Source organism: Castor canadensis, chromosome 4, assembly GCF_047511655.1.
Source record: "Castor canadensis chromosome 4, mCasCan1.hap1v2, whole genome shotgun sequence".
Taxonomy (NCBI): Eukaryota; Metazoa; Chordata; class Mammalia; order Rodentia; family Castoridae; genus Castor; species Castor canadensis.
In genome coordinates, this window is record NC_133389.1 from 59,177,196 (window position 1) to 59,199,879 (window position 22,684).

The window sequence follows — 22,684 nt, forward strand, 5'->3', positions numbered from 1 at the left end:
CCAGCCATTTTTTGCTTTAGTATTTTTCCAACAGGGTCTCACATTTTTGCACAGGGCTGGTCCAACAGCTATCCTCCAAACTATGCTATCGGTCTAGCTGGGATTACAGGAGTGAACCACAATGCCCAGCTTGTTGATTGAGATGGGGTCTGCTAGCTTTTTGCCTGGACTGGCCTTGAACCACAATCCTCTGGATCTCCACCTCCCAAGTAGCTAGGACTACAGGTATGCACCACCATACCTGGCCTTGGGTAAAATTCAGTGTATAAAGATAAGACTCTCTTTCTTCGTGGCTATAGCTTTCCTTATCACCCAAAGAATATTGTTACTGCTTTACATTCTAGCATTTCTTAAATTTCAGAACAATTTTGGTTGCCTTTCTTTCTTCTCTCTGCCAGTTGCCAGCTGGAAAGTGCAACTACTTAATTTACACCACAGTAGAGCACTGAGGTGTACTTGAAAGGTTTCTTCATCTCTGGAGGGCAAACTTTACATGATGAATTTTGTCCTTGACAAGGAATATTTCATCTGCTAGACTGAAGTTTGTATTCTTACATTAATATTCAAAATATCTTATTCTCTTTGAGCCAGCAGGTTATTGAAACAGAGATTAGTCTCCTCTGACCTTCTTTTTCTTTTTCCCGTGGACACTTTCAACCCAGAGAGCTGCTGTGCATCCATTGTGTGGACCGAAGCCTTCAGTTACCCCCTCCTGCTCTGGGACAGTGCCCAAACCCATGACACTCAGGGTGTCGGATCACAGGCTTGGACAGTGATTTGACAGGACTACAATGTTCTGACAGTGTTCAACTTTGTAACTGAAATTCAAACTACATCTCTTACTATAAATTCTGGATAGAAAGATCTACCAAACTCTACTTAACTCAAATTCATTTTTGTGTGGCCCAAAGTGTTTACAATCATTTTCTACTGCTTTTTGGAAGCTGGGGTTTTTGGGTTTTTTTTGGCATGTTGATATTTTAAGCTGATAATATGCAGACTCAGTGTTATATTATTTATGGTGTTTAGTAGACTGTTTACTGTAGTGTACTTATTACATATAGAATCAACTCATCCGTTTGGTGTAGAATTTAATATTTTATCAAAATAATCATCATACTGCTAAGTTGTGTTAACACTATTTCAAATAACCTGCAATGGATTTATGTTCAGTTCTTGAGCTAAAATTATTGTTTCCTCTTTGAGGCAATCCAAAAGCTATATTGTTATTCCAACATAATAAATAACTAAGTGGAAAATTGAAATAAAAATTTCTTCATCTGGCATCTGTTCTCAGTGACTTGTGCCAAGGACCTGTGACTTCTGTGCTCATCCCCAGCCCCCACCCAACTTTGTCTTTGCCATTCCCCTGGTGCACTGAGCACGCCCTTAGAACTTTGTGTATCTAACAGTGTTCAATTGAATTGTTAAAATATATTTTGGGCTCATATTGCCCAAATGAAACTGGAATAGCTTGTCAAATAGCTGTTGAAACAGTTCATGAACATCATATTTTTAAGTTTCTCACTTATCTCCAAACTCAGCCTTCTTTTCCCATATTTGGAAACAAATAATCCACTTAAGCATTGAAGAAAATAATCATAGAGTAATGAATATTTTGTTGCTCATTGTCTGGGTACTGAATCTGAATCCTACTTCCACCACTGGCCAATATTCCTCTGATTGGATTCAGTTTCCTAGCTGGGTACCAGTGGCTCAGTCCTGTAATTCTAGCAACTTGGGAGGCTGAGATTGGGAAGATCATGTTTTGAGGTCAGCCTAGGCAAATAGATTGAGAGACAAAATGGGCAAGAGGTACGGCTCAAGTAATAGAGCACCTGCTTTGCAATTCCAAAGCCCCGAGTTCAAACTCCAGCTCCACCAAAAAAAAAAAAAGAAAGAAAGAAAAGGTTCTGATTCTTTATTTGTACAACAAGAATAAAGATAGCCCTGCCTACAGAACAAATTATTAATTCAGTAAGTATATACGAGTATAGTTATTCCTTGGTGTCCATGGGGGGTAGGTTCCAGTCTCATCCCTCCACCATTTGTTCAAGTCCCTTATATAAAATGGCATGTATTTGCATGTAACCTGCACAATCCTCCCATACACTTTCAATCATCTCTGGATGGCTTACAATAACTAATAGAATGTAGATTCTATGTAAATAATTGCTATGATGTATCAGAGAATAATGACAAGAAGAAGCCTGTACATGTTCAGTGCAGACATAATTTTTCTTCTCTGACTGTTTTCAGTGTGCAGTTGGTTGGGTCCGCAGGTGTGGATATGGACACTGACTATATCTCTCCTGTGTCAAGCATTCGAGGCATCGTGGATTCAACAGTGAATTAAAACACACAAATACTCTTTCTGGGAGGGAGACAATTAACAAATAAATAATATATTGTAGCCTGGTGATAAGGATTATGGAGAACAATTAACCAGGGGCGGATATTTCCCATAGTTAGAAACACGATGAGTGCTTTTTAAATAAAGCAGTTAGGAAACTTTCACCGCGGAGGCACTATTCAGGCAAAGACCAAAAGGGGGTGAGAGGAACATTTCAGTGAAGACTCTGGTGAAAAGCTTCCAGGAAGAAAAAGAAAACCCAGGAAGCAAAGGGCCTGAGGTGGAAGCATGCCTTGTCTATACAAGCATCAACAAAGAGAGAGGTGGGAAAATGGAGTTCCCCTACCTTCACTCTGCATCTGTCAACAGATGACAGGGTTTCGGTTTCTAATGAGATATTATATATATTTGTTGACAATCAAATACACAATGCATTTTAATTTAAAGTGAGATATATGAGATATATATATATATATATATATATATATATATATATATATTTGGCAATTTCCAGCATGACTTAAGAGATATCTAGAGAAAGCTCAAGGAACTAAAACCTTCAAAGAATTGGGAGAGGGAGGAATGGCAGTGATGCGAGGCACTGGTAGGTTGCACATGAGATGAACTGAGAGGGCTTTAGGAGAGGAGGGGAGGAGGACTTAGAAAGGGAGGGAGGGTGTCCTGCTCCTCCTAGCAGCAGTACCCACAGTCATGGCTCTAGAAAGATCTGAGAAGATGACATCCTCTAGTGAGTGTCGGGACACTCAGAGATCCGTAGCAGCATGCTTCTCAACCTTGGCTGCACACAGTAATCACCTAGGGGGAGAGGGAAGACTTCAATGATGCCAGCCCCGGGATCCCACCCCCCAGAGGTTACAATGAACTGCATTAGGGTATGACTTCAGTTGTCAGGAAATTTTACAGCTCTCCAGGTGATTTCAAGGTACAACCACTCTTATAGTAAAAAAATGAGGGGACCATTCTGCAGACATTCAGGGTGTTGAGAGTTACTTGAGGTGATGACTTGAAGACATTAAGGTGATTCCTGGTACGAGTCAGGTGTTGACTGCCTCCTTCAGATTTAGATGCTCAAGTCCCGGTATAATTAAGATAATACAGTCTTCTGCAAGATGGTTTGAAATGAAATGGATCTGAAGTCTCCATTGAATTCCTTACTCCATCTAAGATCACAGTTTTATGGCACACCTTCCTCTCTCTGTAGTCAGCCAAAGTACTATTTAGAAATTAGCCATTTCCTACCTTCTGTCTTTATAAATGTGACTGTAGATGAGGGTGAATCAGATCAGTAGAAAGTTCATTTTATCCTCATAATTTATTTGGGAATCAAGCAGATTTGTCTGCATAACTAGCCTGCACATTGATCTGAATTCCAGTTGTGCTTTGGGATGAATACGACAAGCATAAATTAAGACAAGTTATTTTTGAGAGACTAATATATTCAAATTGTGACATTATAAAAGTTACAGATGACCCTAAATATTACATGACTATCTTTACAATTAGGGAACAAGCTAATTTATTTTCCCACACTTCTCTTATCTGATATTAATGAAAATTATGGTCTTAATCTCCACAGTTAACCTAAGAAACCCATAAAGGTATACAGCTCTTTTTAGCTAGTAAGTCAAATCATTTAAGTAATTGGAAAAGGAATTGCTAAAATTATACCATCAGCTTCTCATTCTACATCTTCAGCTTTGGAGTAAAACAGTTTTTCATTCTGAACAGATTTTTGGAAAAGTCTACACTAAAGTTTTAAAAATAAAATTTCATTCTCCTGTTAGCAAAATTGTGTTTGGAATAATTAAATGAATATTCATGGAGAAATGTTCAAGTTAAAGAAATTCTTAAAAATAGTAGAGCGGTTAGGCATGACCATGTTAATTTTCCTATCCAGTGGATCCAGTGGGGTTATAGATTTGCTAATCTGCTGTTTGACCCCAGAAACAGTCCTCAGATTGTAAGCCACCCCAAGGACAATGTTCCACAAAACAGTAACTATTTCCATTAGAAGGAAATGAATAAATATTTCATTTTGGAATAGTTTTTAATTTATGGAGACATGACAAAGACATTACAAAATGCTCCATCTCCCTCTCTGTCTACTCTGCCGTTCTCAACACTTACAATACAGTGGAATATTTGCCCAAACTACAAGAAGCTAACCGGGGTCCATTACCACTACTCAATGTTCAGACCTGTTTAGATTTCACAAGTTTTCCCATTGAAGTCCTCTTTCTGCTCCAAGAGCCAAACCAGGGACCACATTGCTTTTCTTCGTCACATCTCCCCAGCCTCCCCTGGTCTGTGACAGCTTCTCCGTCTTCCTTTGCTTTTCGTGCCTTCCACAGTCTTGAGCAGCCAGGCATCAGCAGAATTTCCCAGAATCTGGGCTCGTTTGATTTTGTTTTGTGTGTGTGTGTGTGTGTGTGGTACTGGGGTTTAAAATCATGACCTTATGCTTACTAGGCAGGTTCTCTACTACTTGAGACCTGGCCCCAGTGATTTTTTGCTGTAGTTATTTTTCAGATAGGGTTTTGTGTTTTTGCCCAAGATTGTTTCTGAGAGTGATCCTATCTACACCTCCCATGTAACTGGGACCACAGGCATGCACCACTATACATGGCTTATTGGTTGAGATGGAGTTTCACTAACTTTTTGTCTGGCTGGCCTCAAACCATGATCCTCCCAATCTCCACCTCCTGAGTAGTTGGGATTACAGATGTATGCCACCATGCCTGGCTCCTGTCTAATTTTCTTATGAGAAACTGGGGTTATGGGGTTTAGGAAAGACTAGCACAGAGACAAAGTATTCTTCTTGTCACAATATGTAGCTATTTTTAAATCACTAAGCTTGGCCTAGATAAACTATGAGATCCTTTTCCAGTTCTAAAATGCTATGCTCATATACTTTGTAGAGCCCTTCACATGTTTAAAGCAAATATACTTATTCCAGTTTTTATAACATTATTTAAACTCAGCAGTAAACAGGTAGAGACAGCTCACGTGGTCAACATATCACCTACCATGCGTTAACTTTATACATTTCCCACAGCCTGTATTCTGAATGGATAGCCACTAGTTACTGATTTATGATAGATTTTACCAGCCTACTGAATATTACCATCCTGAGCTAAACTCACCCATTTGAGGCAAATATATCAGTAAGCCAAACATATTTCTAAACAACATGGAAATAAATGAAAAATGCATTTTTAAAAAGGCTAGGAATTTATTCAATTATAAAAACATCTGGAATGAGGAAGATGTCTTTAGCTCTAGAAATCCACGATTCCTTTAGTGTGAACAGGAGGAAAAGCTTGAGAGGAAAATGATGTGTGAGCAGGGAGAGAGGAGAAAGAAGGGGAAGCCTCCAGTCAGCAAGCAAATGGTCTAATAAACTGATTCCGTGGTTGCATTTATTTTCTTTGATGTTCATTTAATTTTATACTCGCAGTACAATTGGAAGTTACAACATCTGGAAATAGTACTAAAGTGCTTTCATAATAAATATAGTACTGAACACACCCTACAATAATGCCCCAAACTGACATTGCATTTGCTTTGCATTTATACACATTCATTGTACAATGTGGTCATTGCGATAATCCTGTACATTTTCATTTTGGAAGGGAAGAAATGAAGGGCAGGATGTACTGTTACAGGATTTGAAATCTGGATGCCCTTCCATGTGGCCTATAACCTTATGCTATGGATGCCAAGAAAGTTACCTAGAGATGCCAAAGCTACACTCACAGCTAGTTACTGACAGAACATGGAACTCAGTTCTGGTCCTCTATCCTTGCAGCCTTCTTCTTTAGAGTAATAATGAAAGAAGCAGTACAATGTGTGTATAGTCTGTCATGAGTCATGCATAGCATGTGTACTGCTCATTTATCCTCCAAAAACCCAATGAGGCAGATGCCCCCAATTACAAGTGATGAAACTGAAACATATAGAAACTAAACTATTTGCCTGATATTACACATCTGGTGTGTTAGTCTGACGCCCATTACTATAACAAAAAACTTGAGATAATCAGCTAAACAAAAAAGAGAGAGGTTTATTTTGGCTCACAGTCATGGAAGTTCCAGTTCATGGTTGGTCAGCTTCATTATAGCTGGACCAGTAGTGAAGCAGCACATCACGATGCGAGTGTGTAGTGAAGGAAGCTGCTTATCTCATGCAGTCAGGAAGTCAAAAGAAAGGAAGAAGAGAGACTGAAGTCCCAATGTCCCCTTCTAGGACACCCCCCAAATGACTTTACTTCTTCTACTAAGAACCAGTTGCTAAAGGTTCTACCACGTTCCAGTGGCAGCACAGGCTGTGGATCAAAGTTTGTTCCACATTTTTTCAAAGGGAATGAACTTAATACACCTGTATTTGATTGGAAGCAAATTGCATAATTTGGAATTAATGACTAAATATCTTCTCTCCTGGCTTCACACAAGCCTCTATTCCCTCAGAGACAAAAATTTTCAAATGTCCCTAAGCACAAGGGTTAAAAAATATCCTAGTAATTTCTGGAAGTTGAGAATATTTTAGCCAGAAGTTTAAGCCAGAAATAATTCTTCTATTTTAATCTAGTGGCAAGAGAGAAGTTAAGATATCTCTTCAATAGCATAAAGTCTATGGAAGGAGATACAATACCTTAAAAAAATCTCCATGTGGGATGATGAGTATATTCTGAACTTCAAATTCAGGTATTAGGCATGCATTCGCATTGCTTGTATTTAATTGTTCATGGCTGATATAAGTTAAAGAGAAGACAGTAAATAGAAGCAATTATTTAGTCTCCTATTCAGCATTTTTATTTATTTATGCCAACTCATAAATTCCCTGCTCTGGCCACATTAAGCAACTTGCATACTCACAAGGGGGAGATTATGAATCTTGAATCACCACAGGAAATCTCTCTCTTAGCTTTGGTGACTCCACAGGGTGTCCATTGATGGCTAAGCTGTCATTTGTTCATTTTTGCCTTTGCTATTATTTTCTCCCCACACAAATTGCTTGCCAAATGTTTCTGGAAACAGCATGGTTGTTTTCACTTGGAACAGCCCACTGTTGGATGCTTATATTTCTTCTGTTGTCAATTTTGATAACTTGGCTAGAAATGCTATAGCTCTATCCACAAATCAGTCATTGCTTCATATGAAATTCCTCATTTTTATTGTGGAGGTGTTAAATGCCATCTAGGCTCATGGAATGATTTATTTCCTCACTGACTAGAAAGGACATTAATCAAGCATTTGTAAAATCATTATAGTCACCACAGCAGCCAGGTTGAACCAAATCCAAATGATCTCCAAAGTGTTTTCTGCATCCCTGATTCTTCCTTCTCTCACATTTCTAGTCTTAGAGGAACACCTCAGTAGTCATCATGCTTGTTTTTGGTACGTAATTTCACATATGTATTTCGTTAGGTGTACAAAATTCTATCGTATTTGAGACAGTAGACATTTTAGAAATGGAAAAATGAAAATTCAGAAGCTCAATGACTTACCCAGGATGACACAGACAGCAAGTGGTTCAACAGAGGCTAGAATCTCCCGACTTCCTGACCACGGTCCCCCTTCTATTCCATAGGACCCCTCTGCCTCTTCAGCAAACCAAAGAATAAGTGAATGTGTTTAGCAGTCTGCCAAAAAGATGTCATAGCTGGCGTGGACAAGTATATGTGACCTTCTATCTGATTCCTTTAAATATCCCATGATCCTAGAGAAAGAACTAAGCCATGTGAGCTGGCTCCCTCTTCAGGCAGCAGCTGGCTGCACTGAGTTACTGGATTCCCCATTCTCTTTTTCTCTCTCCACTAAAACCACATTTCCTTTTACATGTGTTATCTGTCTTCTGCATGTCCTCATTTTAGGTATCTTTTATTTGGTGTCTGTAGTACTTTAGGTTTCTTCCACTCCTTAAACAATTCCATTTGATAAAGATGCCCTTTTGTCTAACATTGCTTTTTCTTTCAGACAATGAAAATAGCCTGAGCTTTGAAATTTTATTAACTTAAGTTTAGACCTCAATTATGTTGCCAGCTGTGTGACTTCAGGCATATTTAAAATCTTTCTTAGGCAGAAAAGTAGATAAATTAGAGCTTACCTTATTGGATTGCTATATGCATAGTGTCCGGCACAGTGACGATAATCTAAAATGTAAATTCCATTCCTTTGATATGGTCTCATTCCATTCTCTGTGTGCATTTAGTTTCCTTATTCTGTATTTCCATTGCACTGCAATGATGACCAAGGGAATAATAATGGAAAAACAAGGCTAAAATGAATTCAATACACATCTTTTAGACATAATATCTACCTGGCCCAACATCTGTTTCATCATGATGAATTTAAATTAAAGCGTATGGTATTTTCTACTGGAGCAAAAATCTCAGTAATTCATCCATGCAAATATCTGAAACCTTACACTCAGAAAATTGTGAAAAATTTAGGTAGTCTTTCAATCCAGTGTCACAGGCTCTCTGTGGAAGGATGCATGGATCTAGTTAGCCTATTATTCACTCATGTACTGATTATACATTCATTAACTTCCTGTTATGTGTATTGCTTCCTGGAGCCTGGTTCAGGAGAGAGAGGGAGAGAGAGAGAGAGAGAGAGAGAGAGAGAGAGAGACATCCAAAAGTTAAAATGGGCATTCTTGAATTCTAGTATGTCCCCAGTTGATGTGGAAAGACCTGAGAGAGGCCTCGAGTAAGCCTGGAATCCATATGACTTCCAAGATAAACCTAAACTGAGGAAACTTGCACTGCTGAGCTATTTTACCATAACAGGCATTATGAAGGCAAACACAGTCTTTGGTCACCAGCCTTATTTCCACCAGACTTCATGAATTAATATCCATTCTCTCCCTCTGGGCTCAGATTCCTGGGCACTGACAAATCATAACACAAAAATGTGCCTCTTAACTTGGACTCTGATTTTACTCAGGCATGTCGAAGGTAAATGACACCTGAAATCATCCAGTACATGCCCCTATTTTTCAGATGAGGAAACTGAGGCTGAGAGCAGCAGGGAGACTTGCCCAAGCTGGGCCTGATCTGGTTATGGACAGAGACACCAGACTGATCACTTCCCCAAGCAGAGTGTCACAATGCAATCAGGAATGAGAAGGCTTCAGTCCTCCTCCAGAACTTCACAAGGTGAATCAAATACTCCAGTGACGGGACAGTGGTAGAGACACTTTTATAAGAATGCTGCTTTTATGTGGTATTTAAGTATGAGCTATAAAGTCTAAAAAAAACCCTCACATTATGAATTTGTATAAAAATCTTCCCTTCAAAAATGGTAAAGACTTTCTCAGTGAGAATTTTAAGCTGCAGGTTTGGAGGTGCAGACCATCACTGCTGACAGGAGTTCTCTTTTTGGTATATGTTAAGGGTGAGACTCAGAAATTGAGAAATTCCAACACCTTGTTTTTAAAAGTCTTGTACAGAGTCACAAAACACACTCATCACCCCCTCATAAGGAAAGCCCTAATGGTGGGAAATAATCATGATTCAATATTAAGTGAGAAAGTTTGATCTTAAATATGTCAAAAATTTCATGCATGGAAAAAAAACTGAAAGAACATATCACAAAATATTAGTAGCAGTTATCTCTAGATTGTGGCAAATCTTTCCCTTTTTAAATACTTTTTTGGTATTTGGTAACTTTTCTGAAATAAATATGCATTTATTTATAAAATGGATTACATGTATGTGTGTGGGGGAGGGTATCTACACACACCTTTATACAAATATGTTAAAAGAGCCCTTCTCTTCTTGGTACTGACTTACTGCTCGTTATCACAGTCATATCATGGCAGGCGTATAATTACTAAGGGAGTAGAAGTTTGGAGATGGGGCAAAGTTCATAAAATCATTTTCCTAGACAGATATGATCTGTGATTTTAGAGACTGAGCAACCATGGACAGGGGCAAAAGACTGTGAATAATCAAGTGACCCTGGGGGTATCATTTAAAACAAGAGGAGGCATACAGCTGAGTCCCGGGTAGGCAGCATTCCTTCCCATCCACATTCCCTACCCTGCTACCAACAAACATTAAAGTTTGAGAGCACCCCACCTTCTTGTACTTTTCTACATGATAACTTCCTTTCTAGTAATTTGACCACCCATTCACAAAAAGAAAAAAAAAATCCTCAAGGTTGTTGGTGTGATTCTAGGAATGTAAAATAAACTTGAACAAGATAGGAAAAGGCTGGGAAACTTTCAATAACAGGCATTAAGATTAGTCATGAGTAAGTCCAACTCCCCCTCTGCTGACTTAAAAGAAGAGATTTCCACCTGAGCAATATTAAAAGGGTGTACTTTAATGAAATATCCACAGTCTGTGGTTTTGTAGGAGGACAAGCCAGTACTACAAAAGTCCTGGTCCTTTTTCCTTCACAGTTGTGTCTCAGCCTCCAGCTGTCCAGCTTCCCAGTCACCCTGCGTGGTGCCCATTTTGAGAAAATTGCTGAGCTTCTTACTCTCTCTTCAGCTTATGTCACAGACACTCACCAGAGGCTAATTTCATAGGAGCCCAAAGACACCAGGGCAACAGAGGCAGGTGCCTGGAAAGCATATGCATAAGACCAGACCTAGTGATGAGATGGCTTATGTGCCATGCTGGAGCTAAGGGAATCCTGAATAGGGTTGCCAAATAAAATCCAAGATGGCCCTGTAAAATTCAAAATCAGGCAAGTGATGAAGAAATTTGTATGCAAGTATACATATACATGTACACTAAAAATTACACTGTTGTCTTCCTAAAATTAAAATTCTACTGGCCATTCTGCATTTTTATTTGCTGAATTTGGTAACTTTAATTCTAAGTAAAGTGATGAAAACCAACTAAATGAAATGTTAATCTGATTTGGACACTGCTGATGGTTAAGTTCTTATGGTCATTTTCTTCTTTTAAAGGTCTGTGGAAAACAGAATTCCCAATTCACAAGGTTTTAAAATTGTAAGTGCAGTATATCTTTCATTTGTTAGAATGTTAATGATTTGAATAATGATCCATGACCATTTATTTAATCTATATGATTATAACAAAGCTTGAAGTACTTGAAATGCGTGTCCTCCATATTTAGGAATGATTCTAACTGGCAGGAGATTCTTTTTTTCTGCAGAATGAGGCTGACAAGCATTGAGAGAGATTGAGACCACATTCAATTCAGAAAATGATTGGCTCAGAGGTACGATGGTATATTTTCAGCATTTCCATCAAGAAGATTGGTGATTGAAATATCTGTGACAATATCAGCAAAGAGCTGGTCCCTTGCTGTTTCACAGAAGCCATCATCCCTGTGATGACAATTTCTTATTGTAACAAAGACGACAGCAAAACCAAAGGAGAAATATTCAAAGTGGCATGAAAGGCATTAGCATTAGAAAAGAGCACAAGGTGAGTAGAAAAAATGAAAAAGGTTTTAAACGTTCTCCTTGATGGGGCACACTACAATCACCAGTTTTATCGCTTATGGTTTCCTTTCCTATTGTACTAACTCCGCTTCCCCCCGTGTCTTCTTCCCCCTATTTCCAAATGCCAATAGCTGAATTCAAGCCACACACAAACTGGATGGTTAAAGCAGAAGAAATCTATCCTCTCACAGTTCTGGAAGTTCAAAGTCTGAAATCAAGGTGTCTCTCTAGAAAGATTCTTTCCTTGTTTCTTCTAGCTCCTGGTGTTCCAGGAAATCCTTGACATTTCTTGACTAACATCTCTCTTCAATCAGTTCCCTATCTTCACATGACTTTCTCTGCATGACTCTGAATCCTCTCCTTTCTTTATAATGACAAGTCATTCGTTTTTAGGCCCACTTTAATCAAGAATGGCTTCATCTTAACCAATTATGTACTCAAAGACCCTATTTCCGAGTAAGATCACATTCTAAGGTTCCAATTGGACATGAATGTTGTGAAGACACAGATAGACTCCTATTCCAACAAGGTAGTAGTTCTCTGGTAACACAATAGCCTTAGCAGCAGTTCAGTGAGATGGAGGAGTAGCCGGGTGCTAGTCTGCACTGTGGAGCAGACTTCCTTCCAGCTGTTGTCACGTGCTGGAGCTGGCTTATGCAATATGGCATCTGTACCTTTCACATACTTCTACTGAGCTCTTGACATGTAGCTAGTCCACACTAGGATACATATGAAATGTGTACCATTTCATAGACTTCACAAGGAAAGATGGATGTAAAAGAGCTCATTAATAATTAATATTGACTGTATGTTAAATTTATATTTTAGACATAGTGGGTTAAATATAATGTTATTAAGTTTAATTTCTCTTTTTTGTTGTTTAGAACACTTTAACTACATTTGTGACTTACACTGTATTTCTATGGGACCTTGCTGTTCTATAGAAACATCTGTGTGAAAAAGGTGATTCACAGCACCACATATACAATCAGCTGGCAGAGAAAAAAATGGAGGGTCAATAATTTCCCTTCAAGGAAATTATGTGCTGCTCATGCCTGTCAATTTCAGACTCTGTTGGTCTGAACTTTGTAGCATGGTTTCACCAAGCAGTACAGAATAATAGGGAATGTAGTGGGTGGATGGGTGGCCACACCCCATATTGGAAAGAAAGGAGGGAGAATGGAATCTGGGTAGCTGACTTTTCTCAGTCACAGGCATGTTTCTGAAAAGAGGAATCAGAGTTGACTTTGAGTACAAGGGAGTTGAAAGGACATCCCTAAGGAGATGGGGAAAAAAAGAATAAGTGGACATTCAGAAACATAATAAAAATAACCAAACTAAGATGTTTCAATATCTGGATACAGAAAGTAAAACAAGGAAGAAGAAAGAAACAATGGCTCAGGGCCAAAGAGGATTTGCTGGGGAAAACAAGTCCTTATGCTTCAGGCCATGGCAACTAGAGGAAGGGGACAGAGATATCTATGCAGGCTTTCTGCCTCTGTAACTGGGCTCATGGTAGTTTGGTCATGCTTTGCTCCCAGATGCTGGAAAATTGATACGGGAAATCAATACTATACTGAGACTTGAGGAGCTTGGAGTTGCTAACTGACAGGACAGCAAGAAAGAAGTTTCAGTAAAGGGTCCTGCTTCCAATTTTCTTTTCTACGGGAATGTTATAGCAAAGGAAGGCAGGTTACCAGAGCCCCCAGGACACATATGAGGCTGTAAGTTCCAACAGGATCTTAAAGGAGAAGGCAAATTGCCTTCAGATCCTTGCTGAAGGTAGAGATGAAAAACCCAGATTGGGGGATTCTCTGAGAGACTAGATGTCTCCAACTCTTTTTAAAAATTATCATATTATTGTATTGGGGTTATATTGTGACATTTACAAAAGCGTTTATAATATATCTTAGTTAAATCCACCCCTTCATTCTCATTTATCCTCCTCCCCCCATTCCTATAATAGTTTCAACTGGTCTCATTTTCTCATTTTCATACATGAGTACATAATATCTCCACCATACTGACCCTCCTACACCCTTTCCTTATATCTTCCCTCTTCCCACTAGTACCAACCCCCAGACAGGACCTGTTTTACCTTCCTGTCCTCCATTTTTAAAAAGGACATTTTTGTTTAAGATAATCTATACACAGAGTTTTGTTATGACATTTCCATGTATATAAGTATTGTATCCCAAATTGGTTCATTCCCTCCACCCTCCATTTTTCTCCTTTCTACCTTAGCCCTCTTCTTATGGTGATTTCAACAGATTTAAAAATTCTATATTCATTCTTGTTAGAAAGCACATCAACCATATTCACCTTCTTTACTTCCTCCTTTTACTTTCCCTGTCTCGTTAATGCCCTCCCCTTAGCGTGATCTGTTTTTCATTCCTGTCCTTCATTGTTTAGGTCTCTGTTCATTGTTCACTGGGATTTTTGCCTTGGTACTATACCTATAAACACATTGTGCTTAAGTCAGTGTAACCCCCTCCACTGCACTTCCTCACCCTTTTCCCCCATCCTGTGTTGTTTAACAGTTTTCAGCATGTTTTCTCGTCTTGTTCCTACACACATGTGATGTACTTTATTATTCTTTACTATCTTCCTTTCCTTCTTCTACTACTCTCATGGTCTCCTGTACCAGGGTATGCACTTTGTATGTATTTCTATGTATATATAACATTGTATTTGTATTGGGGTATATTCCACATATATGAGAAAACATGTGGCCTTTGGCTTTCTAACCCTGGCTAATGTTATTCACTTCAGATGATGTTTTCCAGTTCCATCCATTTACTGGAAAATGACAAAATTTCATTCTTTTTCATGACTGAATAAAATTCCATTGTGAATATATACCACATTTTCTTAACTCATTCATGAGTAGTGGAGCATCTTTGCTATTTCCATAGTTTGTGAATAATGATGCAATAAACATAGGTGTGCAGGTGTCTTTATTGTAACTTGAGTTACATACCATCATGTATATCCTTAGAAGTGGTATTGCTGGATCATATGACAGTTCTATTTTTCATTTTTTAGTTTTTCCATAGTGGTTTTACTAATTTATATTCTCACCAACAGTGCATGAGGGTTCATTTTTCCCCACATCTTCACCAACATTCATCGTTTGTGTTCTTGATGATAGCCTTTCTAACAGGAGGGAGGTGGAATCTTAATGTGGTTTTGATTTGCATTCCATTTGTGGCTAGGGATGTTGAGAATTTCTTCATGTGTTTTTTGGCCATTTGGACTTCTTTCTTTGAAAAGTCTCTGTTCAGTTCATTTGCCCATTTCTTCATTGGGTCATTGCTTTTTGGAAGTTTAGTTTTTTGAGCTTTCTGTATGTTCTGGTTATTAATCCCTTGTCAAATATTTTCTCCCATTCTGTGAACTGCCTCTTCAATCTGGTGACCATTTCTTTGTTGTGCAGAAGGCTTTTTAGTTTCATGTAGTCTCATTTGTCAATCTTTCCTCTTAGTTGTTGAGCCATTGGAGTTCTATTTTGGAAGTTATTGCCTATGCCTATAAGTTCCAATGTACTCCCTACTCTTTCCTGCACTAGCTTCAAAGTTTCATGCCTTAAGTTAAGGTCCTTAATTCACTTTGAGTTGATACTTGTACATGGTGAAAGACATGGATTTAGTTTCAGTTTTCTGCATGCAGATGTCCAGTTTTCCTAACAACATTCATTGTAGAGGCTGTCTTTTCTCCATCATATGTTTTGAGTGCCTTTGTCAAAAATCAGGTGGGTGTAGCTGCATGGATTCATATCTGGGTGTTCCATTCTGTTCCATTGGTCTTTGCACCTGTTTTTTGTGCCAGTACTACGCTGTTTTTGTTGGTATGGCTCTATAGTACAGTTTAAAGTTGGGTATTGTGATACTGGCTCCAGCCATGCTCTTTTTGCTCAGTATTGCTCATCTGTGCTTCCAGATTGATTTTTCAATCCCTGTGATGAATATCTTTGGAATTTTGATGGAATTGCATTGAACATGCTTTTAGCAATATAGCCATTATCACTATTTTGATTCTGTCAATCCATGAACATGGGAGATCGTTCCATATTCTTCTGATCTTTAATTTCTTTCTTCAAAAGTTTGTAGCTTTCATTGTAGAGGTCTTTTAGTTCCTTTGTTAGGTTTACTCCCAGGTATTATTTTTTTCTTTTTGAGGCTATAATTAAAGGAATTGTTTTCCTATATTCTTCCTCAGTCTGTTTATTGTTGGTATATAGAAAGGCTACTGATTTTTGTAAATTGATTTTGCATCCTCCTGCTTTGCTGAAGGTATTATGATGTTTTGGAGTTTTTTTGGTGGCATTTTCTAGGTCTTTTCAGTATAAAGTCATGTCATATGCCAAAATGGATAGTTTGACTTCTTCCTTTCTTGTTTGTATTCCTTTTATTTCATCTTCCTGTCTTATTGCTCTAGTTAGGAATTCTAAGACTATGTTGAATAAGAGTGGAGAAAGTGGACACCCTTGTCTTGTTCCTGACTTTAGAGGAAATGGTTTCAGTTTTCCTCATTTAGTATGATGCTGGCTATAAGCTTATCATAGATAGCCTTTATAATGTTGAGGTATATTCCTTCTAGTCCTAGTTTCATCAGAGCTTTTATTATGAAGGGTATTGAATTTTGTCGAAAGCTGTTTCTGCATCTGTTGAGATAATCACATTTCTTCTAGATTTTCAAATATATTTGAATATAGGTTTCCAAAGTATTCCCTAATGATTCCCTAGCTTTCATTGTAGTTTGTTGTGATCTCCCCTTTTTTGTTTCTAATTTTCTTAATTTGGGTCTTTTCTCTCCTTATTTCAGTCAAGTTTGCCAGGGATTTATCAATCTTATTTATCTTTTCAAAGAGCCAACTTTTTGTTTCATCGATTCTTTGTATGGTTTTTGGTCTCCATTTTGTTGATTTCAGCCTTTATTGCCATTATCTCCCTCCTTCTGCTGATTTTGAGCTTAGCTTATTCTTGTTTTTCTAAGAGTTTGAGATGAAACATTATGCTGTTTATTTGCAATCTTTCTGTGTTTTAAGTGTATGCATTCGCAGCCATCATTAGCAACACCACTAACAACAGGTGTTGGCAAGGATGCAAGGAAAAAGGAATCCTCTTACACTGCCAGTGGGAATGTAAAGTAGTACAACCACTCTGCAAAAAAATTTGGAGGCTACTTAAAAAGCTGAACATACCTCTACCATTTGATTCCGCAATACCACTCTTGGGGATATACCCAAAAGAATGTGACTCAGTTTACTCCAGAGCCACCTGCACACCCATGTTTATTGCAGCACTATTCACAATAGCCAAGTTATGGAAACAGCCAAGATACCCCACTACTGACGAATGGATTAAGAAAATGTGGTATTTATACACAATGGAATTTTATGCAGCCATGAAGAAGAGCAAAATGTTATCATTCGCTGGTAAATGGATGGAATTGGAGAACATCATTCTGAGTGAGGTTAGCCTGGCCCAAAAGACCAAAAATCATATGTTCTCCCTCATATGCAGACATTAGATCAAGGGCAAATACAACAAGGGGATTGGACTTTGAGCACATGATAAAGTGAGAGCACACAAGGAAGGTATGAGGACAGGTAAGACATCTAAAAAACTATCTAGCATTTGTTGCCCTCAACGCAGAGAAACTAAAGCAGATACTTTAAAGCAACTGAGACTAATAGAAGAAAAGGACCAGGAACTAGAGAAAAGGTGAGTCAATGCCCTGTATAGCTATCCTTATCTCAACCAGCAAAAACCCTTGTTCCTTCCTATTATTGCTTATACTCTCTCTACAACAAAATTAGAAATAAGGGCAAAATAGTTTCTGCTGGGTATTGGGGGGGAGAGGGAGGGGGCGGAGTGGGTGGTAAGGGAGGGGGTGGGGGCAGGGGGGAGAAATGAACCAAGCCTTGTATGCACATATGAATAATAAAAAGAAAAATGAAAAAAAAGAAGAATTAATTTAGAAGGTAACACACATGCACAGGAAATCAATGTGAATCAACTCCCTGTATAGCTATCCTTATCTCAACCAGCAAAAACCCTTGTTCCTTCCTATTATTGTTTATACTCTCTCTTCAACAAAATTAGAAATAAGGGCAAAATAGTTTCTGCTGGGTATTGGTGGGGGAGAGGGAGGGGGCGGAGTGGGTGGTAAGGGAGGGGGTGGGGGCAGGGGGGAGAAATGAACCAAGCCTTGTATGCACATATGAATAATAAAAGAAAAATGAAAAAAAAAAGAAGAATTAATTTAGAAGGTAACACACATGCACAGGAAATCAATGTGAGCCAACTCCCTGTATAGCTATCCTTATCTCAACCAGCGAAAACCCTTGGTCCTTCCTATTATTGCTTATACTCTCTCTTCAACAAAATTAGAGATAAGGGCAAAATAGTTTTTGCTGGGTAGCGAGGGGGTGGGGGGGAGAGTGAGGGGGCAGGGAGATAAGGGAGGGGGTGGGGGAAGGGGGGAGAAATGACCCAAACATTGTATGCACATATGAATAAAATAAAAATTAAAAAAAAATGTATGCATTCTTGGCTATAAACTTTCCTCTTAACACTGTCTTTGCTGTGTTACACAGGTTCTGGTAGGTTGTGCTTTCATTTGCAATAATTTCCAGGAACTTTTTGATTTCATACCTTATTTCTTCAACAACCCCCTGGTCATGGAGCAATGTGTTGTTCAGTCTCCAGGTGTTTAAGTATTTTCTACTGTTTCTTTCTTTTTCTTTTTTCAGTACTGGGGTTTGAACACAGAGCCTACACCTTGAGCCATCCTACTAGCCACTTTTTGTAAGGGTTTTTTCAAGATAGGGTCTTGTGAACTATTTGCCTGGACTGGTTTTGAACCATGATCCTCCTGATCTCTGCATCCAAAGTTGCTAGGATTACATGTGTGAGCTACCAGTGCCTGGCTTCTACTGTTTTTTCTGTTGTTGAGTTCTAGTTTTATTCTGTTGTGATCCAACAGTATGCAGGGGTTACTTCAGTTTTCTTATATTTGTTAAGACTTGCTTTGTGGCCTAAAATATGATCTATTTTGAAGAAAATTCCATGGCTTGCTGAGAAGAATATATATTGTGTTATTGCAAGATGGAATACCCTGTAGACCTGCTTGATCTATAGTGTCATTCAATTCTAGAGTTTCTTTATTGATGTTTTTATCTGAATGACCTATCTATTGGGATAGTGGAGTATTAAAGTCTCCTCTATCACTGTGTTGCAGTCTATCTGTGTTTTTACTGAGTGCATGTTTAATGAAGTTGGATGCACCAACATTGGGCACCTGAAAGTGGACAGTTGTTATTTCCTCTTGGTGTATTGTTCTTTTTATTAGTATGAAGTGACCTTCTTTGTGTCTTGTGACTAATTTAGCTTGAAGTCTACTTTATTAATCTGTATAGCTACTTCTGCCTGTTTTGGGAGGACATAAGCTTGGTAAGTCTTTTTCTACACTTTCACCTTAAGTCAATGTTTGTTTCTATCTGTGAGGTGGGTTTCTTGTTTTCTGGTAGTACTGGGGTTTGAACTCAGGGCCTCATACTTGCGAGGCAGGCATTGTATCAGTAAGCCACTCTGCCAGCCCTATTTTGTGTTGGGTATTTTTGAGATAGGAACTCGTTAACTATTTGCCCAGGGCTGGCTTCAAATCCTGATCTCTTTCTCCTGAGTAACCAGGCTTCCAGGTATGAGCCACTTGTGCCTGAGGTGGGTTTCATGTAAACAACAAATTGTTGAGCCTTCCTTTTTAAAAAAATCTGTCTTGCCAGTTGATATCTTTTGATGGGGAGCCAACTCTTTATAAAGCAATACCTATGTTCCTGTTGTCTCAGGAAGACTTGTCAGTGCTTTCTCATCAGAGGACTGAAACTCTCAGGATGAGTAAGTTTCTTATTGTGTATGGTTTAGGAAGAGCTACTTTTTATACCTAGGGAGTCCTGGGAGCAGAGAGCCTTTTTCTGTGGGTGATTAAATCTCAAAAAATTGCTTATCATCAACTCTTCTACTACTAATTGCTGGCACTGTTTCAGAGACCCTCAGGGCTTGAGCTGATTATGGGATCAATGACAAACCATGACCAACTTTAAAAAGCAACAATTCACATAAGGAGTCTTATAAAGCAGATGTAAGGATGTCAGGTGAAACTTCATGATAGTTGACTTCCAGTGAAGGTGAACTAATGGAAGAGTAGGAAAAAGACTTTAAAATTATTTTTACAGTAAAATAAAAACCTGGAGTATCAAAGAACATACACAAATCCAAAAATTTGTATTTGAATTGAAATAGTAATGGTGGTTTGAAGATCAATTGGGAGGAGTAAAAATGATGTGTAAAAATGAACTCAAGAAACCAAATATTCAAGTACTACAATGCTCAAGGGCAAAAAAGTAATACACAGAAGAGAAATAATTAATTGGAAGAATTTCTTTCTTTCTTTTTTTTTTTAGGGGAGAGTATGAATGCCGTCCCCACTACCACAAATTACGCATTTGCGGAAATCGCAGGGATCAGCACATCCGGAGTGCAACAGATAAACATCATCCTGGGAAAACTACCCTCTTGATCATGGTGTCTCTCCTGCCAGGTAAGTGTGGAAGATTTTCTTTCTAATTTGAAAATATATTGAGTGAACATATTGAAAAGATTCAAAAGGTAAAATCAGGATAAATGGAAACACACACACACACACACACACAATTGAATTCGAAAACAGAAAACATTAGATATTATACAAGGGGTAAAAAACCAGACTAGTACCAGACTTGTGGTTAGTGACACTGGCTGAGAAGAAAACAGACCTAAAAAAACCATTACAGAGAAAAGATATAATTCATCTCTTTGAGAAAAATGAGACGTTTCCCAGGTAAGTAAACACGCATACTTTATGCTGCTAAAATACTCTATCCAAGAAAATTACTCAAGCATGCAATTAAATTGAGTGTAATTAAAACTAGCCAAGTACAATTAAATCAAAACAAAGACCTTAAGACAAAGAATGATGAAGAAGAAATTGCATTGATGGTGCACAATAAATTATATACAAATACATATATGTATATGTGTATATATTTTTGCAATGGTAACTGTTGAAGCAAAAAGACCACATGGTAAGACAACACTAAGTAATGGGCACCTATATAAAACCTGTATGGGGCAACATGTGCAGGGAGTGGGACTAGAGTGACCAAGATAAACTTAAGGGAGGGAGGGACGTGGAGATGTAAGCATTGAAGAGACTGTCTTGGCATGTACTATGGTTTGGGTATGGTTTGTCCCCCAAGGTTCATATTCTGGAATCTGATCCTTAATCTTATGGTATTAAAAGGCAGTGGGATTTTTAAGAGGTGTGGCCTACTTAGAAGGGATTAATGAGTACCTCACAGGATGAGTTAGGTCTCCCAGTACTGGAATCACTACTGAAAGAGTAGATTGCTGTACAGCAAGATTAGCCTATGCCTCTGCTCGCTTCCCTTCTGCTTCTTTGCTGTGCTTGGAGCAGCAAGTGGCCCTTCTCAGAAGCCAGGTGGATGCTTATGCTAAGCTCTTAAGCCTTCAGAACTGAGAGCTAATGAAACCTCTTTTCTTTATATGTTCTCCAGTCTCAGGTATTTTGTTACTACAACATAAAACAGACCAAGACAATGGAGTTGAGGAATGCATATGCAAATAAGTTGTTTTGAGGAGATATACTTTTTATACAATGGAGAAATAGATGTTTTGATTGTTATAAGCAGAAAATAACCTTTTGTGTATTTTTAAAGCATTAAGAAACTCCCCAAATCAACACCAGTTAGAAAAGAGGAAGAAATAAATATTTTACCACATACCCCAAAAGTAAAAGAATGAGAAAAATGGAAACAAGATTAAATAAGTAGTAGCTATAAACAGTAATCAAAATGATATGGAGGAATGAAGTCATACTTGCAAACAATAAACTTAATAAGAGCAGCCTTAGGCACTACCAAAGGGCAAAAGCTGCTGGACTGAGCAAAAGAGTTAAGAATTCTGTGTAATGATATGTTTTTACTTTCCTCATCACTATGATAAAATACCCCCAACAGAAACAACTTAACAGAGGAAGAATTTATTTTGGCTCATAGTAAAGATGGAATTAGTCAAAGTCACCAATGTGTGCTAAATCTAGGAGGAAATTTTGACAAAAAACACAATGTGAACTTAATGTTAACATGTCTCCTAAAGATTACTTACTATTTAGAAGGGAGAAATAAAAGCAGTAGTTATATAGTGGAGAAATTATACATCTGGATGATAAAAGTTGACATCACAACAAAAGTTACTCCGAGAAGGATACATCACTTATATAGTATTCCAGCAAGGATGCATAACTTGAACTTGACCTCAAAGAAACATCTGACAAATCTAGAATGTGCTATTAAAATCAGTGGGGAATTGTATGCTTAACAAAATACAGCAACTTGACACTCACCTGTAACTTCAGCACTTGGGAAGCTGAGGTAGCAGGATCTCAAGTTCAAGTCCAGCCTGGGCTACATAGTGAGACCCTGTCTTGAAAAGGAAAAAAAAAATCACAAAAGACTTCATAGAGTTACGGAAATGTCCTGCGATTAAGGGAAGCTAAAAAGACAGGACTACTGCACAGTCCTGTCACTCCATATCAAGGCCTATGGCGGAGAGGAAGATACCGTACAGGATGTTACTGGGCCAATTGGGAAAACTGGAATAACAATGGTAGACTAAATGGAATATGACATCAGTGCCAAATTGTATTGATGCTGTTGAATGCTGGGGTCTGTAAGAGAACATTCTTGTTCTTAGGAAACCTGCCATTGTATGTATAACTTACTCCCAAATGGCTCAGCAAAAAAGATATAAGTACATTTCT

General features: G+C 38.3%; 1 pseudogene; it reads right to left on the reverse strand.

The window, feature by feature from the left end:
• Nucleotides 1-20,264: 20,264 nt before the first annotated feature.
• Nucleotides 20,265-20,412, reverse strand: LOC141422751 (U1 spliceosomal RNA; annotated as a pseudogene).
• Nucleotides 20,413-22,684: the final 2,272 nt, after the last annotated feature.